Source organism: Bactrocera dorsalis, chromosome 3 (genome assembly GCF_023373825.1).
Source record: "Bactrocera dorsalis isolate Fly_Bdor chromosome 3, ASM2337382v1, whole genome shotgun sequence".
Taxonomy (NCBI): domain Eukaryota; kingdom Metazoa; phylum Arthropoda; class Insecta; order Diptera; family Tephritidae; genus Bactrocera; species Bactrocera dorsalis.
In genome coordinates this window covers 62,117,921-62,143,636 of record NC_064305.1, presented here as the reverse complement: position 1 = coordinate 62,143,636, position 25,716 = coordinate 62,117,921, and the positions used below count along the sequence as shown (strand labels likewise).

The following is a 25,716-nucleotide window of genomic DNA, read 5'->3' as shown; positions in this document are numbered from 1 at the left end:
ATTGATTGATTACTAAACTATGATAATTAGCGAAATATCATAAATTATATATTTTATTCCTAGTATTATTAAGCGAAAGCTTAAAGTAACAATTTAAAGATTATAAGCAATCTTTGGTTGAAGGAAATTAATATACATACATACAATTATATACATATGTACATAAAATATGTATCTCTGTAAAAGCGAACATTTTACAAAAGAACGAAACAGCAGCAAAGGCAAAATGAGGTCGCATAAATAAAAAATATGGAAAGTTACTAATTTTTTGCAGTTAATTAAGGTTAAATGCGGCCGAGGGCGTTAAACGCCAGCAAAACGCAAAGCGATAGAAGAAAAGAAAATAAAAACGAAAACCAAGGAAAAATTAGCAACGAACGCTCTCTATAATACGTGTATTGGCCAAACGCTTTGCCGTCGAATAACTGTAATACTCACAGAGTCTTTGTGCGTAATTGTTTGGCGCGAGCAAGTGTTTGGTACATATTATTTAAAGAGAGTCGAGAACGCGTCCAGGATGGCCATCAACACCAAATGATGATCAACGCGGCAATAAAAAAAAGGTAGTGATGCTTGAGAATCGACGATTAACAGATAGAGATCTTACTGGCATCTTTAGAAAATCGGAAGAATCAGTGAAAACCATTCAGTGGTAACCTAAAGATCATTTGAGCCTAAGAAAAGTGAAAGCACGATTAGTTCCAAAATCAATAATTTTTTTTTTTTCGAAAAACAGCTTCTCGTTAACGTATGTGAAACAATACTTTCCGACTACCAGGATGCCATGAAACGTATTATTACTGGCGATGAGTCTTGAAACTATGCTTACGACATGGAAATATGTATACGATCAATCGGCCGAATATCGAGAAAACCACGTCAAAGCAGGTCAAAGATCAAGGTTGTGTTGACAGTTTTCTTCGATTATCGAAGTGTGGTGCACTCCGAATCCCTTCCGACCGGCTAAAGGGTCAACAAATATACTATTTGAATGCTACGCGTCATTTGCGCGAAGCTTTTCGTAAAAGAGGCCGAAATGATGGACCGACAAATGTTTGGTATTTGCACCACGATAATGCACAGTCGCATACTGTATTGATTCTACGTGAGTTGTTCGCTAAATTTTTAAGAAATATCGTGCTGCACCATCGTATTCGCCTGATTTATCTCCGTGTGACTTCTGGCTTTTCAGTAAACTCAACAATTGCTCCGGGGATGCCGTTTCGAGTGAATTGAGAACAATAAACGTGAATCGCTACGCGTGAATGTCTTTATGCTAGCCTATTTGAATTATGCCAGTTGTTTGTTCGATTCGTTACTCTCCAACATTTGATGAATTGAAGGCAATGACTAAGATTAATCATCATGTTGAGATTCTGTATTATTTATGTTTTATTCGCGGTGTGATCTGATCAAGTTAAACAAGTTAGATGACAGAAGGAATCACGTGACATCCAAAAGTGAGGGCAAAGCTATTGTTCTACTTTAGTCTACTTTCAAAAACACTCACTCAGTGAAAAAATATTGAATTGGGCGAAGGAAAATATTAATCGTGATTGGAGCACTGTAATATGTATGTATTTACAGAAGAGTCAACTTTTGTTTTATTCAACCCCTTTAGACGTATTCCCAAATTCACAAAAGGAACAGGATTGTGGATGGAAACAAGAAAACCATTATGTCGCTTAAATTGGCCATCACAGTAACCAATCCAATAGAGAATGCTTCTGTAAATAAGCATAATCGAGATTCTGAGAGATTTACCGATATTTTCGGTGAAAAATTAGGTTAGGTTAGGTTAGGCACTGAGTTCTTCGTGTTCGATATCAGGGACCTTGAAAAGTTATAGTCCGATCACGACAATTTTCCCACAAGGATACCTCAGCTCAAATACCGTATTTGTGTAAAGTTTTATTCCGCTATCATCATTGGTTCCTAATGAATATATTATACAGAGAAGGCATCAGATGGAATTCAAAATAGCGTTATATTGGAAGAAGGCGTGTTTGTGAACCGATTCCGCCCATATTTTGTCATGTCATCAGGGTGCTAAGAAAATATTATAACCGAATTTCATTGAAATCGGTCGAGTAGTTCCTGAGATATGGTTTTTGGTCCATAAGTGGGTGACGCCACGCCCATTTTCAATTAAAAAAAAAAGCCTGGGTGCAGCTTCCTTCTGCCATTTCTGCCGTAAAATTTAGTGTTTCTGACGTTTTTTGTTAGTCGGTTAACGCACTTTTAGTCATTTTCAACATAACCTTTGTATGGGAGGTGGGCGTGGTTATTATCCGATTTCTTCCATTTTTGAACTGTATATGGAAATGCCTAAAGAAAACGACTCTACAGAGTTTGGTTGACTTAGCTATAGTAGTTTCCGAGATATGAAGGGGGCGAGATAGTAGGGAGCGGGGCCACGCCCACTTTTCCAAAAAATTACGTCTAAATATGCCCCTCCCTAATGCGATCCTTTGTGCCAAATTTCACTTTAATATCTTTATTTATGGCTTAGTTATGACACTTTATAGGTTTTCGGTTTTCGCCATTTTGTGGGCGTGGTGGGCCGATTTTGCCCATCTTCGAACTTAACGTTTTTATGGAGCCAAGAAATACGTGTACCAAGTTTCATCATGATATCTCAATTTTTACTCAAGTTACAGCTTGCACGGACGAACAGACAGACAGACATCCGGATTTCAACTCTACTCGTCACCCTGATCACTTTGGTATATATAACCCTATATCTGACTCTTTTAGTTTTAGGACTTACAAACAACCGTTATGTGAACAAAATTATAATACTCTCCTTAGCAACTTTGTTGCGAGAGTATAAAAATACAACATGTACATATTGAATATTTTTCAAACCAATTCTGCTGCGCATTTTTAAGTAATCTCTTTTTTAGCCCTTCATACGTAGCTTCATTTGCTACCCATTACTTACTACATTTATGTTTCAACGTTCGCCATTTGACCGCAAACGTGTTTTATGAATTTATAAACATATTTTTGTTTGTGCGCCAACTTCATTTCCATTTCCCCCTCTATTTCGCATTCGTTCAGCGGTTTCAATGTACTTTTGGTTTCACGGTTATTTGTTGCTATCTTTGGTGTTTTGATCGGTGCCATTGTTGTTTTTGTTGGCGTTGTTGAAGCGACTCTCTGTTATTGTTTGTTGGCATTGTTGTTGCTGTGTTGAATATTACCGAAGCATAGCACGTTATTCAAGCACACAAACCTACACACACGCATACATAAGCATAAGTCTTCAATAGCGGCCTTTACACGATCAGATATGCGTGACAACATGTGTGACATCACACCAAGTTTGACCGTGTAAAGGGGAAAAAAACATGCTTGTCACGCATGTTCAAAGTTTTTAAACTTGTTTGATATTTCTGCTGGTGTGTCACACAAGTGTGATCGTGTGAAGGGCTGCATGATGCACGCAGTGCATTTTTTCAGTCGAAAAAAGACAGTGAAGAGTAATGGTGTCGCGCATGGACGCATGGTAACGCTAGCTTGGACAATTTAAAATGTTAAATTAATTCATTTCATTTCATTCATTTGTAATGCTTTGGGCAAGATATTTCCAGTTCTTTTAACAAATTTGTATGCGAGCGTGTTGGTCTTTTCTTACGCCAATCTTGCACCAAAATTCGTTTTTTCTTGCCACTTTTTGCAATTTCTTCCTCTTCCTCCATTCCTAAAATGCGCGTGCCATGTTTACTCGTTAACAGCTGAACGAAAATGAAGTTCACACACATGCATGATCGTGTAAACGAAAACGTCAAACTTGTACATCAAGCCATGTTGTCACACATATCTGACCGTGTAAAGGCCGCTACTCACGTGTCACACGCAGCGCCCAGACAGCAAATATAAAAGCGAACAGAAATAAAAAAACAACAACAAAAAATAAAATAAAACAACAAATAAATAAAAACTGTTTATGGTAGCGCTACAAGTGCGTAGCAGGGCGAGACTCACATGCCAAGTTGGAATGCACACATACAGACCAAAGTAAGCATGTGTGCGTCGTGTAAACTCTTGCGAGGGGAAGCTTTCAGTTCGTGAACCTTTTTAGTGGCGTGTTAATTTAATAACCCATTTTCTACACTCAATTGCCTGAAATTTCCGCAATTAAAGCGAGTTTTCCATCAAAATTGGATAAGATTTCCGTGGCCATGACGTTGAAGGCTACGGGTCTAACTTAAGTGTTTTAATTAAGTTGTATGATTTATCGTTTCTCTATCGATTATATAATAGTTTCGTACATTTGTATTGCATGTAATAAGTACATACATCGGCTTAAGCTATAAATACAACACTGTATCTCTGCATACATACATACGTACCGGAGTTGGTAACTATAAATATACAACAACAATTTTTTATACTCTCGCAACAAAGTTGCTAAGGAGAGTATTATAGTTTTGTTCACATAACGGTTGTTTGTAAGTCCTAAAACTAAAAGAGTCAGATATAGGGTTATATATACCAAAGTGATCAGGGTGACGAGTAGAGTTGAAATCCGGATGTCCGTCTGTCCGTCCGTCCGTCCGTGCAAGCTGTAACTTGAGTAAAAATTGAGATATCATGATGAAACTTGGTACACGTATTTCTTGGCTCCATAAGAAGGTTAAGTTCGAAGATGGGCAAAATCGGCCCACTGCCACGACCACAAAATGGGGGAAACCGAAAACCTATAAAGTGTCATAACTAAGCCATAAATAAAGATATTAAAGTGAAATTTGGCACAAAGGGTCACATTAGGGAGGAGCATATTTGGAAGTAATTTTTTTTGGAAAAGTGGGCGTTGCCCCGCCCCCTATTAAGTTTTTTGTACATATCTCGGAAACTACTATAGCTATGTCAACCAAACTCTATAGAGAAGTTTCCTTCCGGCATTTCCATATACAGTTCAAAAATGGAAGAAATCGGATAATAACCACGCCCACCTCCCATACAAAGGTTATGTTGAAAATCACTAAAAGTGCGTTAACCGACTAACAAAAAACGTCAGAAACACTAAATTTTACGGAAGGAATGGCAGAAGGAAGCTGTACCCAGGCTTTTTTTAAAAATTGAAAATGGGCGTGGCGTCGCCCACTTATGGACCAAAAACCATATCTCAGGAACTACTCGACCGATTTCAATGAAATTCGGTATATAATATTTTCTTAACACCCTGATGATATGTACGAAATATGGGCGAAATCGGTTCACAACCACGCCTTCTTCCAATATAACGCTATTTTTAATTCCATCTGATGCCTTCTCTGTATAATATATACGTTAGGAACCAATGATGATAGTGGAATAAAACTTTACACAAGTACGGTATTTGATCTGAGGTATCCCTTGTGGAAAAATTGTCGTGAACGGACTATAACTTTTCAAGGTCACTGATATCGAACACGAAGAACTCAGTGCCTAACCTAACCTAACCTAATTTTTCACCGAAAATATCGGTAAATCTCTCAGAATTTAATTCTAATTAATTTTACAGCAAAATAAAAAAATATGTAAATGACGGATAATGAAATCTCGATTATCACTTTATCATGCGAGAGTATAAAATGTTCGGTGACACCCGAACTTAGCCCTTCCTTACTTGTTTTAGTTCAAAATAATTGTAGTGCCCTTGAGAAATATTTGATCCAAAAAAATGTATCATCTATGAGCAACAAATACTAAGACTTTATTCATAATTCTAAAATTTTTAATTTGTTCCTTAAAATCTATGTTGCCCCCCTTGGTCAGAATACACTTGTGCCAACGTTTTTTCCAATCCTCGAATCAGTTGTTAATGTCAATTACCGAAATACCCTTCAATGCGCATAGTGATTCACGTTTAATGTCTTCAATTGCCTCAAAACGGTTACCGCGGAGCGATCGTTTGAGTTTGCTAAATAGTCAGAAGTCACGCGGAGCTATGTAAATCAGGCCAATACGCTGGTTGCAGCACTATATTGCTTGAAAATTTGCCGAAAACCTCACGAAGAATCAATACAGTATGCGACGGTGCATTATCGTGGTGCAAAAAACAAGGATTGGCGGCCCATAATTCCGGCATATCTTTATGAATAGCTTCGTGCAAATGACGCATAACACTCGAATAGTATTCTTTGTTGACTCTTTGGGCAGTCGGAAGGAATTCGAGGTGCACCACACATCGATAATGAAAGAAAACTATCAACACATCCTTGATTTTTGACCTGCTTTGAGGTGGATATCACAAAATTCGGCCGATTGTTCGTCTGTTTTTGTGTCGTAGGCATAGGTTAGGACTCATCTCCAGTAATAATACATTTTATGGCATTTTGGTAGTTGGAAAACATTGTTTCACAGACATTAACGAGACGCTGTTTTTTGAAAAAAATTTAATGATTTCGTGCTTTCACTTTTCTTAGGCTCAAATGATCTTTCAAAATGGTTTTCACTGATCCTTCCGATTTTCCAACGATGCCAGTAAGATCTCTGAATATTAATCTTTGATTCTCAAGCCCCAATTCCTTTATTTTATTTGACGTGTCAGTTGATGGTCGTCCTGGGCGTGGTTCGAGTCATGAAGACAACTTGTTTGATGTAAATAAATATATGTATGTATGTTTGTATGGACTAACTTTACCAGCATATCTCATGTTGATTAACATCCCATTTTATAATCTGTTTCAAATTTTAGTTTTGGAATACTTTTCGATGCCCTCTTAAAAAATACGAACCTCGAATCCGAAGACTAACTTTGTATTAAAAAGTGAATATAAACATTTGTATTACTTTCAAATACATATCTATGTATGTATTTAACAAAGCCTGAAAGAGTGCAATACGATTTCTGTTTTTCTGCTCCCAGAATAAAATGTCAAAGTAAGGTCTTATCAGGGTTCTTAACCGGCCTAACCCCTTACTATTTGGTAATAACTCAATAAATTTAATGTCATGGCTTGTTCACACTGCTGTTAGTTAAGTACATTTTTGTTTTAATATTGAAAGTGAACAGCTGACTCTTATCCATATCTTGTCCTGTAAATTTCTGTCAGATTTTCGAATTCCATTCTTTCTTGATATTGTGTACCTACAAAATCCATATGGTTTCACTTGTGTAGTTCCCATTCAAATATTTCTGTACATATGTATGTACATACTATGTCGACATCCGTAAGCTTAAGATATATGTACATACATATGTATGTGTAAGTATCTATGTATATACATTTATTTATTTAACTCTCATGTAATCAATAATAATAGTGCTGTGCGGTGTACATACATACCTATATACATATGTATGTACATAAGCGTAGTAGATTATATTATGCTTTACGTAGGTACATACATATGTACATACAACCAAAGAGCCCAACCTTGCTTGTCGCCTTACCGCAAGAAAATTACACGTACATACATTCATACATACTTACTTGTTTTGGAGCATAGATTATTATAATACATATGTATGGATATACTTACGTACCTAAAACGTATGTACATAGAAGCATGTTTGTTTGTAATAAAATAACTATTATATACATACATACTACATATATTATACTATGCCTCTTCAAACATAGTCGAAAAAATCATTTGCTTGACTTGTTTTCGGCTGCAGGCAACTCACTCTATTTGCTCGCTGATAAGCCGTTCAAGTTTGGAATTACTTTCATCAAATGTAATGGAGTGTGAACATGCAAAATTTAAGTAAACTCGTGATGAAGTATTTTATACTAAATGTGTGTGTGTGAAATAGTGCACTAGCACCGCAACTGCATGGAAACTAATTTATATAGATATGTACATACATATATGTATGTATTTATGTAGCCCTATTTAGCGTTTATGTTGCCTGACTCGAATTTGACCTCAAATGAAATGCTTAAAGTATAGGTCGTCTAAGCCTTTCGCTCTTCCACGGAGCATAATTACATTCAGTTTTTTTTTCATATGATTTACTACAAATATTGGAAATCAAATGCTATTAAAAGTGATCATTCCGTTATATTAGTGGTGAAAGTTTATACTTAAATTAAAATTATCTATTCGAAAGTGAGTTTGAATGATGATGAGGAATGTGAGTGAGTTTATAATTGACATAGTCTAAATAATAACTAGTTCTGTTCTCTTGTAAATGAGTGGCAAAACAGCACTTGATCGAATACGAAAATTCAAATTCATGAAATATGCATATAAAACCACTACTACAGACGTAGGTTGCCTTTTTTACTTCTGACAACAAAAAAAAAAAACAATTTATCATAGAAAATTGCTTTTTCAAAGTATTCTCCAATAATATTGATATATGTATGTACATAAGTATGTATGTATGTACTTTTGCATGCGTTTGAATCTATTTTCGAAGCACTCTTGCCTCTCCGATTGAAGTATCTCCAAAACATGCGTTCTGTACGCATCAACCGCCTCTTTAAGTGCCGAAAAGCGTTGTCCTCTTAATTTATTTTTTTTTTGTACGGGAGTAAAAAGAAGTAAATCAGTTCCAAGTCAGGACTATACGGTGGATTACTAATCGAGTCGCTGTTTTGGGTGTTCAAAAATACAGTTGTTTCAGTCGATGTGTGAGAGCTACAATTGTCGTGGTGAAGTCCGTCTTCGGAGGTTGGTTTTCCTGATTTCTTGAAAACAACAAATGATTATTTATTGTTCTAGTTGCATGGTCGCCAAAGATTCAGGCAACTTTGTGTTTGGATGCGGTCTACTTTCGCGCTAATATACATACATACATACATACATATGTTATAGATGTGTTTCGTGGCACCGCTAAGTTATTTCTATAACATTTTTTATTGACCAATCGACACGGGCCTTTTTTTTTTGAGCGATTGACAAATTGTATGGGATCTAACGTGAACAATTTTCTTTATAATAGTGAATGTATTATGGTTCTCAATCTCATGACAAGTCTCAAGACGAACTTGCGAATTTACGCACAGCAGCAATAGTTTTCGAAAAAACAACTGATTTTGTACTGCCTTCAAGTTCGAAAAAATGTTTGTTTTTTGTTAATTTTTTCTTGAGGTGCTTTTTATTGAATATGAACATAAAATATATGAATATTTAACGAATTTAACGTATTCTAAGAATTCATATTTTATTAATAAAAATATTGGGTTCCGTCGTTCCTGTAGAAGATCTCCTGAAAGTCTTCCGCAAAAAGGTGTTTGGCGGTGAGGAAGATATCTCTGATTCAAATTATCTGAAATAAAAAAATCAAAAGGATTACTTTTAGGATAGATAAATACAGTTAATAATCGAAGAAATAGTCAAAATTTTGATTTTAGACAAAATGGCGGCTTCCCAACAAAAAAATCTTTTTTTGCACGAAAATTTACACTTTAAAGTGACTTAAAAAATCGAAACTTTTGTCAGAAACTTTATTCCTCGATTCATTATCTAACAAAAGTATCTAAGAAGATCCTGTGAAAATTTCAAGTCAATCGGTCAAGCCGTTTCGGAGAAATATTCCTCACCGAATTTGAAAGCATCGTTTCGAGGTTACGATTCCGTTTACTTTCAAACGCTCGAAGACGTCTTTACAAATACGCTCATTACTCCGAAACTATTTACTGGATTACTTTATAATTTACAGACAATATTCTCGAATTAAGTATACATATGTACATATATGTATGTACATTCAAAATATGCCAATCGTCTTGGACCTCTATTGGATTCAATATACAATACCATCGCTAAACACTGGACATCGGTGCACTGTTTCTGGGTTTATCTACTTCGAAAATTGTAGCAAATAATAACGCGGAAATGTTTGCGATTTAATCTCAGATGAATAATTTAAGTCACTGTAAACAACACAAATAGCGTTCTGAGTATGTTAACAACAAAAATGTCAATCTTTACAATAAAGTTTTTAGATACGAGATGGTGCGGAAAGATCGTGTTTCAAATTTTAAATCGATATCTCATAGACTGAAATACCTGTTCGCTTCTTCTGGATTTAAGGAGTAATATTTTTTCCAAAAAAAAATTTTTTTTTTTGCATTTTCTGTTCGCTTATACCCTTACAATTAATGTAGAAACCCACTTTACCATTCCAAGGTTTCGAAACAGGCCCAAAAATAATAATACCGCTCGACGTTCGGAGCGCTCGGAGTGCCTCATCTCAAACTTTAAACGCGTTTTTCTCAAAACACACTTTTTTACTTTTTTGACGGACATGATTCCGGGCGAACTCCTTAACCGATTTGCTTAATTTTTTTTAATGTTCACAAAACGTCTGGCTATCGTCCCTACTAGATTCATAATTTTTTATAATTTATTGACAATGTTATGACAAAATTTATGTATCAACATGGAGAAAAATTTAAAAAAAATTTAATTAATTACTTTTTTATTTATCAACATTTTTTCATGATTCTATTATAGTAGGGACGATAATCATTCACGTACTTTTTAAGAATAAATTGGATTTTAGTGTTTCAGATGATCCAAACATGAGAAATCGTGTCCGCCAGTGAAAAAACGCATCTCATGGACTCATGCTCATGCAAAAATTCCGAAAAAAATTGTTTGTACACTCCACGATATACATACCTCATGATATGTGAAAAAAAATTTTATTGTAGAGTAAAAATTTCTATAAAAAAAATGTCAAAAAAACAGGTCAGATTACCCCACTGACCCCTTAACGAACTTCGTGGCAAACTTAATGTACCATGTTCTGGGTATGAATATTTAATTTAAAGTTATTAAATATTAATATTGAAATGAGATCACATCAATAAAACAAGCTATAATCTTTGTTTCATTAAATACTTTTCTTTCCTTTAAATGCAATAAAAATGTCCATAAATATCCACATTTACTTTTTTCCTCGAACATAGCATACTCACATTCATAAGTATGTATGTATGAGCTTCGGTCATGTGCGCTCTCACTCGCTCATTATTCACCTTGTCAACGTCATTTATAGACACACTTATGCATACATACACACATATGTATGTATGTATGTACATGCGTTAGTTTCGTAATGTCTGAAATGAATTATCAAAACAGCTGATTGAGGCAAACTGTTTATAAATATGTCTTAATCATACCATTTCTGTGTGCTTACACATATACATACATACATCCGTTTATATATTACGTGCACTTGTGTTTGGTTGAATGTGTATGCTGGAGAGTGCTTCTGCGCGTGCGAGCGCACACTAATGCGCATCACATTTTGCCATAACGTGGATTTTCCTTTTCTTCTTTGCGCTCTTTAGTACCTTTTTTAGTGTTATTTATTTATTTTGCTTTTTCACTTTTTAGATATGCATACATATGTTTACGTATATGTATGTATGTATATTAAACTATATGTACGTGCATATGTCTGCTTATAAAATGTAAACCTTATGCTGGCAGAGCAATAAAGAAGGCCTTAAGGCTGTAGCAATTGAAGAATTAAGCTTTTGGCATAAAAATATATACATATGTACATACATATGTATGTATAATAAGGCAAAATGTATGTAACAAGTTATGTAAAGTTAAAATAGTAAGACATTCATAATTCTTAATTTCCTACTTTATTCTTCAAAATTTATGCCGTCCCCCTCAAAGTAAGCTCCCTTGACCACAATACACTTGTGCCAACCTTTTTTTCCAATTCTCGATACAGTTGTTGAAGTCAATTTGCGGAAGAGCCTTCAATGCGCATAGCGATTCATGTCTTCAATTGACTAAAACTGTTTCCTAAGAGCGTTCGTTTGAGTTTGGTAAATAGCCAAAAGTCACACGGAGCTAAATCAGGCGAATACGTTGGTTGCCGCACGATATTGATTGAAAATTTGGCGAAAATCAACATATTATACTTTTGCATGCAAAGATCACTCTTAACCACCACAATGCGAGCTCTCACGCCACAACTAAAACCACTTCATTTTTGAGTACTCAAAACAGCGATTCGTTGAAGATTCTACCGCATAATCCTGATTTAGCACCGAATGACTTCTTTTTATTCCCGTTAATAAATAAGATGTCAACGTTTTTCGACATCTGAAGAGGCGGTTGATGCGTTCAGAACGCAAGTTTTGGAAATAGCTCTATCAGAGTGGCAAAAGTGCTTCGACAATTGCTTCAAACGCATGCAAAACTGTACAGATCTCAATGGAGAATATTAAAAAAAAAAACTAGCAATTTTCTATGATAATTATTTAAAATCAAAATCCGAATCTGGATGGTGACTGGATTCTTATTTTTTGCGTTTTCAACAGTTTTTTATTCTTCTTTTTCAACAATGAACATTTCTTCATCTGCAAAAACTATAGTTTCATGGCCGTTGACCGCGAGCTACCGATGCTGTGTACTTCTTTGTTCGACCTAACCCCTTCTTCACATTTAGATACATAGGTCACTAACATGCGAAATTTGCAAATAAATTCTCTTTGTTGTCTCCAAATTGAGATCCCCCAAACGTGTGCTACAAATTCGGTGCAGCAAACATAACCCATGAACTCAAAGATGCCGTGCGCTTATCAACGAATGTGGCAAGAACCAACATACTTACATATGTATGTATGTATGTATAGTACATATGTACTTAGGTAGTAAGCGCGCAGAGCACAATGACACGAAATTTTCCATCGAACCTTTTTTTCACTTCATGTTTATGAGCTGCATTAACATGTGACTTATTTAGTATACATGTATGTATGAAGATACATCTACGAATACATGCTATCTTAGTAAATAAGGTACCACTTCTCAGTACTTCTGCCAAAATCCTCAAAACATTGGTTACTCAGAACAATTGATAAGTCTTAGGTTCATAAATAATTATATTTAAAATCCATACATACATATGCATATGTACCTATTTACTTATATGTTCACATAAATGATGTACATATGTATGTAGATATGTATATTTATTCTTCACTACACGGCTACTTTGCTCTGCAAATATTTATTTGGTGTTTTATTTGCTTTTAATAAGTAAATATTTAAATAAATATGTACGTACTTTTATAACACCATTTCGACAAGATGTGTAAATACATATGTACATAAGTTACACACATAGAACAGAAATATTTACATGTAAGCATTTATACTTTTCCTTTGCTTTTAAATGTGCTCCCTTTGTTCTGTCGTCGAATCAGCTGTGTAATTCGAACCGCTGCTGCGCTGACATCTGCCTGCGTTGACGTCGCAGCGGTCGCAGCTCTGTCGACCATTTACTGTTTGGCACTTGCCTGCGTTACCTTAAAAGTTGTTGGTGCGCCAAATGATTGAGCGGCACATGCGTAGTTGCTGTTGATAAAATTCTGCTGTTTTGACGGCGAACCAGATGAAGTTCTCGGACTTTTTAACATTGCCACACACAAATATCTATACAACTAAGTATATACATATGTACATTTCTACCTATAAGATTTTGTATACATAAATTTATACTTACATCTGTATGTTGTATTCATCTATATACACATTTAGGTACATGGCCACCGCACAGCTGGACTTTGCCATAACGGGCAACATTCATATAGACAGCCAGCGAAAACAAAAATATAAAATCATAAAACTGCGTGCCTCGGTTTCCGTAAGTCCAACCATCAATCCATCCATCCAACCATCCATTCGCTTGGTGTTTTGTTTGTTACATTCTGCTATCTCACACTCGTAATCAAGCAAACACATCAGCTGTGCGGGGCGAAAAATCGTCGACGATCAACAAACTCTGCCTACCACCACTGGCGCAGGTCAGCAACGAAAACGACATTTCAAAAGCAGAGGCAAAGTCAACATATGGTTTTATTTTGGGTTTTTTCTGCTTTTCCTATACTCTCTGTTGTCTTTTGACAGATAAGCGTTGTGCGCTCTCACAATAAAATTAATTCATGAGCAGTGCTACCGTTTAGTTTAGTTAAAATTTCAAAATAAAAAAAATTTGATAGTTCGAGTAACTTAAGGGTAACGTTGTTAATGAAAAACCATGAAAAATAGGCGAAATCGAATAATAACCCTGATCACTCACCATATAACGGTTTCTTAAAATCTACTAAAAGTGCGATAAATCAATAACTAAACGCTTCAGAGACACTAAATTTCTCTCGAGATGGTACGAGAAGCCTTTATAACAGCCCGTGTTAAATTTGAAAGACAAACGTCGCACCTCCCACATTTAGGCAAAAATCCATAGAAATCGAACCGGAATTGTTCAAGCACTTCAATACCGAATTAAGGGCGCCAATGCTTATAGTTGCCTTTTTATAAAAAAATCTGTCAATGTTTGGGGTATTATTTTTGAAATTCGAAGCGAATCATTTTATGATAAAAGTATGTCTGAATGTCAAAAAATGTCAAATGTCAAAACTTCCGGATGACTTTGTACCGCATATATCGGCCAATACGTAGGTTCTCTTTCAAATCCATTGAGGAAATGAGCGGGCGCGTTTTACTCATAACTATGAATCTTTGTGTCTAAAATTAATAAAATAGGGAAAAAAGTTGACCCACCTCCCACATAACTAATTTCTCGATTTTTGAACATTCGGCTGACTATGCTCCATATAGAATGGTGACAGTATGTGAGGTACCGTGAAGAATCCCACGTATCCTCGTATCTCAGTCAACATTTTCAATATTCTACTTCGCACGCAAATTGAGCGCCTATTATTTCCACCGTAAACAACGAGGAGGAAAATGAATCTTTCCGGCAACGCTAATAGTATAGAGTGTTCGCTTAACCCCTTTTACTTGAACCTATTGTCAATACAAGTTCTACGCAGTGTTCTCATTTTCATTAGAGCAACAGAAAAATAGTTCATTAATTTCTTAGGCTATCAAGTAAGTTTATACGTCAATATATTACTATACATATGTACATATATACATATGTACTCAATATGTATAAAAATAGGCATGTGTGTCGATAAATGAGTTCTAAATGTTAAACACGTATTTATTATTAATATTGTATAAATATATTTATACATATCTATATATATCCCCACACAATCGTTTGCTTTTGCAAAGAAACCATATGATTTGTGTAGCAAGCAACCCTTCTTGTCTGACTTGCTGCTTATCTGTCAAAACCTCCTGCCACGCAACAAACTCAGCTTATCAACATGCACACACACACACATTCCTTTGTATATGCATTTAAAGTGTGCTTGCATACCCCTTATTTGTCTATAACTCTCAAAGTTTCTCGCCCATTAAACTGGTTTCACGTTGCCATTGAGCAACATGTTGCTTGTGTTTGCTTATGTTGCTGCGGTGAGATTTCTCTATACCAGTTGGTAGGTGGGGATGTATGTATATGTATGTGCTTTATATTTTTTTGCCCCTATGTTTTAGTTCTCTCTTTTCTCAATTTGCTTTGGTTTTTGCTTTTGCGTTCTTGGCCCATAGATACTTTGTAAATTTGTAAGTATGTATTTTATTTGCATAGATGTTTGTTGTGTGGGGTTATTGTGCTGCCACTATTGGAATTGCGTCTTACACTACTTTTCAACAGTTCAAAGATACTTTCTTGCTTTTTATTTATTAAATACTAATACTAAGTGTTATAGCTATAGCTGTTGTTTTTGCCTGCAGCTGCTTTCTTTGAGGAATTTCAAAACATTAAAACCAACATTGCTCTCTTAACTCTCGATAGATTATTAATACTAACAGTTTGTTAATTGGTATTGAAAGGTTTATTTTTTAGTTGTACTTTTGAATTATAATCATGTCGACACTATAGCAATCTTTCGAGTATATTTCTGTCTTGATAAAAATCGTCTTAGAATATGTATATGAGCTATAGTAAAGTGTATATTAATAGTTAAAAAAAGTATATTATTAAAAGCCATGCTTTGAAATTTCGTTACAATTTTTGTTACCCAGCTTTTTTAGAACGAATTTCAAAAAAATTACAAGAATTTTATTCCAAAAGAATAAGTTAAAAAAATATGTTCAGACCAGCATAAAAGCGGGGGGCGAAACGGGAGAAGCTTGGTTGATATTTTAAGAGTTAAAAACAATTAACATTTAACCTTTTGGGGTTTCATATTTTTATTTGTACAAAGAAAAAAAAGATATTTAAAATAATTTGGTGAAAACGTATCTTTTTATGTCCCAAACATACTTAGGGGACCTACGACTTTTCATAACCCATCGTAAAATAATAAAATCATAAATGTTTACACTTGTTCAAGGGGTTACATGGGTTTCCTCGGTTAAAAACAGTTTTTTCAATAATGTTATTTTCATAAAAAAAAAAAAAATATTTCATGAAATTTTTTTATTGTTACAGACATACACTGTTAACAAGGAATTTCTGAAATTTTGGAAAAAAATATTTTAAACTCGGTCATTGGGACGCCATTTCCGGTGACCCTTCGGAAAAGAAATACGCTCGCGTTGGGAGAATAAATAAATGAAAATTTCGCGACATTTTTTTTTCCAAATAGTTGTAAACGAAAAAAAGTTCTTCGTCCAAGTCTTTGAGAATAGTATTTCGAGTGCACAAGTTCCCAAGGCTGTATCTCCGAAACTATTACTCGGATGAACTTAAACCCATGAAACCCCTGAATGTATGTAAAATTGTTGTATTATAAAATTCGTAACACTGATCAGAGATATATACATACATACATAGAACATAAAGGAGAGAATTCAAAATGGAAGAAGCTTTAATTCACAACATTTATTTTATGTTTTTAATCTTCAAATAATCAATTTTATATTTAAAATTCAGTTAAACAGATTTATACTCACGAATAGTACGCAATAAAAGTATCTATAGCGAGGTAAAAAGATATTAAAATTATTGTATATTTTATTTGTTGTTTTATTGAGTATTTGTAGTCAAAAAATAATAATAATATTTCCTACATAATTTTATGATAATTCATAAAAAAATAATAATAAAATAATCCCTTCTAATAATAACAATATATTAGAGACGCCTCTGTCATATCAAAATGTCGTCGTCTAAAATTATCATTTCGCAATTGTAGTCGTGCGCGCTCAATGCGCGCTCTTGTATTGCCTTTTATTGCATTTCTCTTTCAAAACCAGTCTCTCTGCGTCTGCGACTTGTATAAAAAGATTTTCACGTTCCCTGTACATACATACATATGTACTTAGGTACGTCTGAATGTGTGTATATGTTTATATCGCCTTTTGTTGGCTATTTTTTTATTGTAATTGCGTTTGGTTTTACTTTTCAGTTCAAGTGCTATATATACATACATACATATGTATGGTAAGTACAATTTATTGCGTTGTTTGGCTGTATACATGTGTAATATATGTATGTACATATGTAAGTAAATTTTCCTACTGGCTTGACTTTGGTCTCGCTCAGCTGTTTAGAAAGTCAATGTGTTGCGTTTGGAATTCAGTCGAACAGATACAACGCTAGTGACAACATCGTTGACCAGCGACCAGAGTTGCAGTCGAAAGAAGCAGCTGAGTTTGCAGTGAGTGAGTGAGTGAACAGAACAGTGCAGTGCAGTGTACCTTTTGTAGTGTTGGAGAAGTGCAGAGCAGAGCAGTCGTGAAGTGACGAATACACGGTGTGTGTTTGTGTGTAGCTGCCTGCTAAAGTATTGGCTGTATGCGGTGCAAGGAGTTCGCTGTTGAGAATTCGCAGATTGAAAGCGCACGCCACCAGTTCATAGCACACTTTATAAATATAACGCAAGAAAGAAATACTTACATACACACATTTGTATATGTATGTACAAAGCAAACGGCAGATATAATCAGTTCGTCGGTCGGTTGATTGCTGGATTTCCGAAATAAAAAGTGCCTGCACAACAGCAGTTCATCTTCCGCAGCTATGCGAATTCGTTGACTCGCCAACTTCTTTCAACTTCTACATACACACATACCGTGTGCTTTGCATTGCTCCCTCTATAAGCTAACTTGGACTACAAAAACAAATACAAAAATAAACATAAAAGCGTAAAAGTGATACGCCAGCAACAAACCATAATACACAATTTCTAGACGCTTGAAATGCTGAATGTGTGAGATCGTGAGTTTGTACGTCTATTTGTGTCAGTTACTTGTTTATGCTCAATTCGATTTTGATTTGTGATACACGTTCGAAAGGAAATCGCTGAAAACGTAGCAAAATTCAATTGCAATTTAGTGTGCGACACCAATTTAGTAGTTCACAAAGCAAATTCAGTGCAGTGAAGAAACAGTAGCGACGCCAGCAGCGCAGCGTACGGTAACAGTGACAGTGCAGTGCAGTCGATAGAGCAGTGTGATAACATACCGTAAATAAGTGTAAAGTGAGAGTCGCGTTACTCGCATGCAATATACGAAGGAGGTGTGTCACACAGCAAGTAAAAAGTTAAATTTAAAATAATTATAAAATAAAAAATTAATAAAAAATCATTGAATTTTGCTGTCTCAACCGCATACGCCACAATCTTTTCTAAACTACACCATATTTTCGCATAACACTCAGCTGACAGCAGCATTAAAGCCGCAGCGCGATCAGCACATAGGCAGACCAGTTTTGTTGTTGTAAAATTTATCGACAAGCCAGCGCTGTCGTGAGTGTGTGTACATGCAATAATACATAGCAGTAGATATATATGTCTATATACACGTATGTGTGTATATAAATAACTTGTGAGTTTTCTGCCTTTCCACGGACGGCATTTATGTATTCTGCCTGACGGTCAGTCGAGTCTGTCACTAGGTACAGCTCGCTCTCTAGCCAAATACGTAGCTAGATATGTGCTCGCTGCCAGCTTGATTACGAATTGTCTATACTATATTGTCGAGAAACATTCGCTTTTTTGCGCTGCTCGCACATCAGTTGACGTTTGGACGTTCAGTCGCGCGTTGGATTCGGTCGGAAAATTATCTTCAGTGTCTAGTGAAATAAAATTAAAAAATAAACATTTATGTACATACAGACAACAACAACACAAGTTGAAATAATACAAAACCAGTCAGGCACCGAACAGCTGACGACTTGTCTGCACGTTAGCGCTGAACTCAGTCATCAGTCGGTTATCTACATTTGAACTGTAAAGTTGTGACATTCGTTGTTTACATAGCTACATATACAAACGTACGTGCATAGACATTATTGTTTCCTACAAACGTTGAGTTGGCAGCTTCATTGGCTCGGCAGACAAAAAACTAATGGAAATTTATCTGCGTCAAAAAGCGAAGGCAAAGTTTAGATTAAGACGGACACAAACGTTCACTATTTGCAGTACCAACAACCACAAATATAATTATCAACAAAAAACCAATATAAGTGCCAATAAATTGCAGAATTTGAAAATACATTATATTAAACAAAGAAAAAATTGTGAAAGTACGATACAACAGAAAGCATCGATCATTATCTACAATAAAAACAATTGCAGCAAATATAACCTTTTAGTATCCTTCAATGCGATCACATGAAGGTTCTAATAGGCATTCGTGTTGAGAATCAAGTGTTTCGTGTATAATAGCTTCACATAAACGCCAAAATCAAGTTTCAAATAATCGTGAGAATGTTTTAAGCGTTCTAGTGCAAATAAATTCAGTTTATAACAGCTACGCTTTGGATTTTCCTATTACCTTCCATACCTGTATATCGATTTGTGTGTGTTGTGTGATGCAATAGAAAACTCAAAGCGTCAACGGCGATCATCTGTGTTTCAACGACAACAACAAAAGCAACAACAGTGAATAGTGTTTGTATTATTCGTGACAGCTGTGTAATTTTCTGTTATATGAAAGTAAAATAATTTACAAAAAAAAATCTAATAAATAAATCATAAAAAATTGTGGCAAATATTGTTATATAAAGATTGTGCTAATAGAAACTGTTTTCAACGGCAACAACCATTGGTGTGTATATTGGAATTTTCAATTAATATTATTTTATTTTTGATATCGTTACAAGCTGTAAGTTATTTTATTTATCAGTTATGAGAGCCCATTTCTACTTTATTTGAATGATTTTGCAGACAGTGTGGTAAGAGTTGTCATTTGGTTGCATAAAAATAATTTTATAAAATCTTAAGGGGTCAGTAGGATAATCTGACCTGTTTTTTTTTTTACCTTTTTTTCATAGAAATTTTTATTCTACAATAGAACTTTTTTCACATATCATGAGGTATATCGTGGAGTGTATAAACAAGTTTTTTCGGATTTTTTTGATGACATCTGTCGGAGAAATGGCTGGGTGAATGAGATGCGTTTTCTCATGTTTGGATCATCTGAAACACAAAAACCCATATTATTATAACATTGTCAATAAATTATAAAAAATATAGGGACGATAGCCAGGCGTTTTGTGAACATTAAAAAAAAATTAAGCAAATCATTTGAGTGGTTCGACCGGAATCATGTCCGCCAGTTTAAAAAAGTGTGTTTTGAGAAAAACGCGTTTAAGGTTTGAGGTGTGCACTCCGAAACTCATGCCCGTCATCAGTTACCTATGTATTTCACCATATCAGCTGCTTTTAGCTGTCATTTTGAGACAAATTTTTTTCAGCATTTCTTTACACCAATCCACACGAACCTTTTTTTGAGCGATTGTCAAATTGTGCGGGATCCAACGAGAACAAACCTTTTTTACGGCCAGGTGTTCATGCAATTTCGAATGTATGCTGGTGGGAGAAATGCATAGGCATGCCTCTATCTGAAGGTATGTTACATGACGGTCTTGCATTATCAGTTTACGTACGGCATCGATATTTTCTGGCACAACGGCTGTTTTTGGACGACCTTCACGGAATTCGTCTTTGAGCGAGCGTCGGTCACGATTGAATTCGTTGTACCAGTTTTTACAGTGCTATAGGATGGTGCTTCATAGCCATACAAAGATTTTAGTTCATCGATGCACTCTTGTCGTGATAATCCACGTCGAAAGTTGTGAAAAATGATCGCACGAAAATGTTCACGAGTTAATTCCATTTTTTGGCCGAGATGAATTTTTTAATTCCCTGTAAATAAAACAATTCACGATTAAATGACAAAATGTTCTGAGTGATGTTATGCTAAAAAATGTCAAACTTTCCAATGGAAATGTCAGATTGCACCTGGCAACACTTAGTGTTGCCTAGTCCAGAAATATATATGTATAGCAGCCTATGTACATATGTACATATGTATGTATATGTAAATGAAACGATCTGTCAAACTTTCTGCCATCGATTGTCAGTGTATTTCACCATATCAGCTGTTTCGTAGCTGTCACTCAAGAAATTAAACTTGTTGTCCATTTAAGATAGGTTAGATTGATAGATTTCGAAGATCAATAACTAACAGTCAAGTAATTCTAAACAAAACCTTCCACTTCTACAGTTAATGAAGACAAGAAGTTATGTATTTTAATACGCCATGATATGTCAGACATATGAACGTCAAAATCAGTTAAGCTGCGAAACTGTCAAAATCTCTTATACCTAAGAGTAAAAGAGCGGCAGAGAGAGGACTTTGTAGTAATCTACCACTTTTTTGTGAATTTTCGCTCAATGAACTTTATGAAATAAAATAATGAAAATTTGTGTACTGCAATTTTAATTTTCTCTATACAAAATTTTAATTCTCACCTTGTTTATGTCAAGGTAATAGCGATTTATTTTAGTTTTTCAAAGACTTTATCGGACGCTAAATGTATAAATTTCCTGAATTTTAATATTTTCGGAATGACTTTTGCGTTGCCCTTTTTACACTCTGAATTTTCTACGCGTTCCGTTCTTTCTTTTTTATCTTTGGTGGTTCACAGTGCTGATAAAAGTAATGCCATCACACATACATACATACCGCATACATATACATAATTATCTGTATGTGTGTTTTTGTCATGTCTAGCAGGCAGTATAGAGATAAATATCAGTATGCTGACCCGTGCTAAATGCAACCAGCAAAAGAAACAGGCAAAATTACACATTCAATTTTATTCCATTTGCTTGCAATTATTTCTTCTGCCTCTACACCACCTAAAAATAGCCAGTGCGCATTGAGAGCGTTCATATGGCTTTGGCAGTATTCAGAGTTCATTATCAGCAGTTTGTGAAAAAGTCATCACGGATTCTGAGCATGTGTGCACATATGCTTGCTTGGTAGTTTTAAAGTCTAATTGACAGTATTTTATAATAAAAAAAAATTATTTTTGATTTTTCAGCACCTAGGGCTTTACACGCCCATACAATCCTGTAGACTTTTGATACTATATGTATGTATGTATGTATATGCATATTTTTCTTTGTATTCGCTCGCTCAATGTCAATGCGCACTCCTTAAAGCCCCACCACACCACCCCCAACTCGTTTTCGCTCTCTTATCAACAGCCTGCTCAACATTATTCGCACTGGCCCTAAAGGATTTCGCTTGTGTTTCCAAAGCGACCTAAACTTTTTGTCTATTAATGCATATGTGTATGTTTGTATGTCTGTATGCAAATAAATGTTTGCTATCAGTGAGCCTGTTTTCTGCTAGACTCTGTCCTAGCGCTCGCTATGAGGCGGATTGAAGTGGAAAATTCAAAATAATTGACACACATTTGTTGTCTGCCGTTCATGATTGAGGGGCAGGCATAGCAAATACATACAAACATACATACATCCATATAAGCAGAAAAGTGTATATACATACATACATATGTATACCTCGTATTCACACAAAAGTACAAACGCACTTGTATGTGCATACATATGTATGTATGTCTGGTATAATTGTATGTGGACTCTTGACTTGAAATACTCGTTTTGCATTTGCGTACCCTCGCAACGTTTTCCTTTTTTGCGTTGTTGATTTCTTTTATATTCTTTTTGATTTGCTTTTTCTTTGTCTTTCCGTTTGCATTTTGCCTGACTCGTTTCGGCCAACGGCCTGTCTTCTATATTCACAAACTGTCTGCGCTTAACTATTGCTTTTTTATTTTTTTTTTTCTGTTTTTGCCTTTCAGATTTCATACGCGTTTCAGACCTTTGTTTGCTTTTGTGTTTGCGTTTATTTTGTTTATGAATCTGGTTTTCGGTTCTTTATTTTGGCGTTTGTTTGTTTTTTCTGCTTTCCTTCCTTCCTTTTAAGTTTGGCCTTTTTCTCGGCTCTCTGTTTTGTTAGCTCTGTTCTCTTTCTATTTGTTTGGCTTTGTTTTTGTACCTTTGCTTAGTACCCTTTGGCCATGCCTTCTTTTGCGCAGTGCTATTGTAGCTGACACAGTTGTAGGGAGAAATACTCCGCAGCAGTGCCTTAGTTGTACATACGAATCAATATAAATGTGTTATGTGTCTGTATGTATGTATGTATACGCAGACGAATGTTATGACTGCGAAGTGTGTTGTTATCAAGACTGTAGGTTTGAGTTTGTTTATAAAATGCTTGCTTGCGATATTTTTACTGGCATATGTACCAGTATGTATGAATATACAAACGTGCGGAGATATGTGCATATGTGCATACATGTGTATGTATGTCTTTAATTTTGTTTTTAAGCGTGCAAAAGTTTTGTGTTATTATGTTATGTCATTTTTTATTTAACACCCACAATAGACGTCGAAGAACCTATAAAATATACATACATACATATGTATTTACAAATAAATGATCAGTGTGACGATATGATTCGATTTATCATTCGTCTATCCGTCTGTCAGTAGTTGAGTTTTTGCAAATGTACATTTCCCTCTAAGAAGCTGCTCATTTGTCGGTACCGCAGTTATCGGACCACTATAGCAAATACTTGCCATATAAACTGTACGTTAGCAATCAAGTTTTTACTAGGGAAATTTTTTCTTTTGACGAATTATCTTCACGAAATTTGGCATTTATCAAATGCAATCTACCCCATCATTAAAGCATAGTAGTTGCTATATAAACTGATCTTTCAAAATCAAGATAAAGATTTTTTTGTTCTGCTTTATGCTATAAAAAATGCACATTTTAACGGTATTATACATATGTATGTATCTTAACCTTTTTTGTTTATTTTTAAATATTTTATTGAAAAATAAAGTACATACTTTTTTGTAGATATTTTTTTTTTGCGTTTTTTTTTTAATTTTTATGTATTAATTTTTTTTGTTTCTAAATTTTTATTTATTTTTTTTGTTTTTTTTATTTTTATTTATGTTTTTTGTTTTTTTATTTTTATTTATTTTTTGTTTTTTTTTTTTTTTTGATTTTTATTAAAGTTTTTTAATATTTATTATTTTTTTATTTTTTTTTTATTTATTTTTTCTCTTTATCAATTTTTAAAATATTGTTTAAATGGATTTTTGTTTACTTTTTTGTTTAATAATTTTTTACCATTATTAATAGTTTTTCCTAATTTTTTACTTCAATGATTACTTATCTTTTATTATTTATTCATTTATTTTTTGTTTGTATATTTTTTTTAATATTTTTAATTTAATTTCTTTATATTCTATACGGATTATGTTTGACCGATGGATGGCGCTACTATCGCAATATTCAAACCTTAAATTGGCGTAAACGTGCATTAAACAAAACGATGCCAAAGTAAAAGGCGACATCTGTAGATCAAGTTTTCATATTGTAGACAGAGTTGTTCGTTCTTAAGTAATAAATTGGGTCACTCAATACATCTATGGGTAGCTATAATATTTTTTTCATACCTGCTAACTATTGGAGGGGGTATCTTGACAGGCAGTTTACAATTGCAAAAGGTCTGGTATAAAAAATAGTGGCATAACTGAAGTGTTGATAAAAAGGTCTATTAAAATTTGAGATATACAGAAATCTTTTCGAAGCATTGCACAGAGCAATGCAATATTTAAACGGGAACGATGAATACAAACACACACAATGCAATGAATTAAAACTGGCTCATTTATCATTCGATGAATAATATACACGGGCATCCCAAAAGACTGATGCCATAACCTTGCCACCCGATTTTTTTGTCTTTTCACGCTTGAGAACCGTTTCTTAATATGCAGTCCACTGGGCTGACAATCGATTGGACTCGATTGATTTCACTGATGCACAGCCCAAATTCAATAGTATTTTTACCCCAAAAACCAATTCTTTCTTAACGCACGAAATTCTTTATGATTCATTTTTTTGTAAACTAACACAAGTTGCTTCACCGATTATTCCTTAAATAATATTTATAATCTAACTAATAGAAATCATATATGTAGATGGTATTAGTAGTACTACCTATGTAACAGCCACAGTAAAACTTGGGCGGGTCCTCTAGTTTTTATATATATTTTTAATTTTATTATATTTCATAAAAAATGTTGTACAAAATTACTATTTGTATTTATTTTTTATTTCATGGTTATATTGGTTCTTTAATATTTTTAAACGTTTTATTTTGTTTTTATTAGTATTTTATTATAATATACATATACTATTATTGATTATTATTAGTATTTTTTAAAATTTCGATATTTAAATTTTTTTGTTATTTTTTATTTTATTTTTTACATAGATTTTTGTTTAATATTTTTCCCCCTTATCAGTAGTTTTTCCTTACTTTTTACTTCAATATTTGTCTATTTTTATTTTTTGTTTTTATGAGTTTTTTAATATTTATTAATTCTTCTTATTATCATTTTACTTATTTTTATTATTTTTCTAATAATTTAGTTTTTTTTACTTCCTATATCTCCCCTGTAAAAACTTAGATAAATTAGTCGTATTTTTTGAGTCCATATTTTTGATTAAAATTTTTTTAATTTGTTTAAAAAATATATTTTCACTTAATTGGACTTATAAGTCCTCAAGTGAACCGAAAAATGTCGACTT

At 34.3% G+C, this 25,716-nt stretch overlaps 1 protein-coding gene across 4 annotated transcripts in view; it reads left to right on the top strand.

The window, feature by feature from the left end:
• Window positions 1–25,716, top strand: part of LOC105224622 (platelet binding protein GspB) — a 174,879-nt gene that overhangs the window by 84,018 nt on the left and 65,145 nt on the right. Inside the window, exon 1 of one of the 4 annotated variants that reach the window (XR_007422437.1) lies at window positions 17,358–19,836. The exons of 2 other annotated variants lie outside the window; for them this stretch is intronic. The gene's annotated coding sequence lies outside the window, so the exon portion shown is untranslated. Of the gene's footprint in view, window positions 1–17,357; window positions 19,837–25,716 lie in introns of those variants that run through there. One more of the 4 variants, XM_049453972.1, reaches the window with a different exon arrangement.